Genomic DNA, 2317 nt, shown 5'->3' with positions numbered 1-2317 from the left:
ATTTGTTACATGTTGATTTGTGAACTTTATAAATAAAAGTACTGCCCCTCTTATAACAACAAATGTTTTCGTTATATGTGTAGAGTTTAATTGTTGCACATTTTTGCTGTCTTGAAAACTTACCTTTAAAGGTGACCTGGTTGATAAGACTATCCAACATGTTATTCTTGATCTTCTTTCTTCATTGAAGAATACAGAATTTACACACTTATTTTTTGCTGTTAGACATTACAGCTATACTTTCACTTTGACCTGTTATTTTAGACACTCTACATTTGAATTTACATCTGAGACCAACGTCTCTTGTGACCTTTAATATTACTTTGGATAATTACTGCAGTGATTCTTCCTAGGATTCCATATGACACATAGAAGAATTTTGTCTGAACTTTTCTCAAGTGAACTTATTTTCTGTGTTTTATTTATATTGGGCTGTTTGAGACTGTATAGTTGATTAGCCTACATTTATATAACTTTTATAAAAACTTACAAGATTATAAAATATCTTTTTCTCAGCAATATGACTTTGTTCCATTTCTGCTAAATCATTTATTTTTAATCTCAGTAATCATAAATAGCTCTGTGTGACACAGATTGGGGTTTTTTTTTAAACCCATCATCAGCTTAGTATTATGAATATGTACAAAACTAATTTTTAGGAAATTATATTTAAAAGAGATTAAAAATCCAAAGGAAAAAATATGTTAAGAATACTTGTAGTAAAAATATTTAAAATACAGCAGCGATGATAAATATCAAAATCTGGAAAGTGAGAGCAGGATTCAATCAGGGTGGGATACACAGGAGATTTTTTAACTCTTGATAAGGTTTCTTTCTTCAGCTGTGTGTACATTCTATTATTTTTTATGCTTTCTTGGATATTTTAAATATTTCTTCGTGTTTTTCTCAAAGCTGATAAAGACATCAACCATCTACCTTTTAATCCTTTGGAGCTATTGTAGGACTCAAAATTCTTGATTTATAAGGTGAACCAAGTTCTCTTGTACATCTTACACTGCTGTTAGTTTGGGTGTGGTTTCAAAGAAAGTATATTGATCCATAAACATGAGCTTCTGTGTCGATTTGAATCCATCAAGAAGCAGGTGCCTACGGAAGACTTGTGAGAGATTTCCTGGAGGGGACTGTCTTTGAAGCATAAAGAGGAGGACCAGGAGGAGGCAGGTTGAGCCTTCCGTCTGTACTGTAGGCTTGACCTCTGGGGCAGGAGAGCAGGAAGGCCGGAGGACCCTTCCCTGACGTGGAGCCTCAGACTGCAAAGGTTGGACCAGGTTGTTGGGGTGTTCTGGAATGCAAATTGCTTGTCAAAGGAGCCCCATGTTGTGCGAGACTGGTTCAGCGCTGCTGGCCTCTTTGGACTCGGCCAGTGGCAGGGATCAGCCCCAGACTAGTCTGGCCTTGCAGCAAATGCAGTGGTGAGTCCAGAGGGGTGGCAGCAAGGACCCCTCAGCTGGGACTCAAATCAGCTGTGCTTCCTGCAGCCAGATCTCAAAGGAATTGCAAACAGAACATTTCTGTAGCTGTACCTCTTGCACCACACAGACCCACTTCTTGCAGGATTGGGGAGCAACTCCATGACTTCCATGTACACAATGAGGAATTGAATAGGATCAAATCAGTATTCCCTGTCACTAAAGGGCAATGACTGGTATTCACCCTATCTTCTATCATCCATTTAAAATATTTCTCATCCACAGGTATTACTTTAGCAGATTTTGGTGACTTACCTAATCTTGTGACCCAAACCTTCATTCCTGAGGGGTCCAACCTTTGTTGATCGTACCCTTATCAGGCTGGGGTTGTTACACATAGCTGTTTACAGTTGCAGTGGAGCAAGGGAATACCAGTAGGCACGAAATGGGTCACCTGTGTTCTGCACAAGTTCTCCCATTCTCCACCCCAACCGCCACCTCCTGCTGATCAAAGCCAGTGACCTCTGCCAGGAGGATGACTGCTTTTCTAGCTTGTTGGTCCCTGGACATAAGTACAAAGTACTTTGGTGACCATGGCATGTAATTCAGTACGACTTTTGCTGTGTACCCTAGTAAGAGTGTGCCCCCTTTAGGTGACCAATACTTCTGACCCCGAAGAGCCCAGTTTTAGGAATGGTAACCAGAGACCTCCAGTGAGTCACTGGAAGTGATGGTAATTGGAGCCATCACATGTATCCTCTCATCTTGTGAGTTAATGCATGTACTGCATCCTGAAGAATGGTACCCTGTCCTTTCAGCATGTTGCCTCTGAGCTGGTACTAACATTGTGTCTTTAGTAGGCCACTCCAGTGATCTGTGAGATGGCA

The sequence above is a fragment of the Capricornis sumatraensis genome, chromosome 11, assembly GCF_032405125.1.
Source record: "Capricornis sumatraensis isolate serow.1 chromosome 11, serow.2, whole genome shotgun sequence".
NCBI lineage: Eukaryota > Metazoa > Chordata > Mammalia > Artiodactyla > Bovidae > Capricornis > Capricornis sumatraensis.
This window is presented reverse-complemented; position numbering follows the sequence as displayed.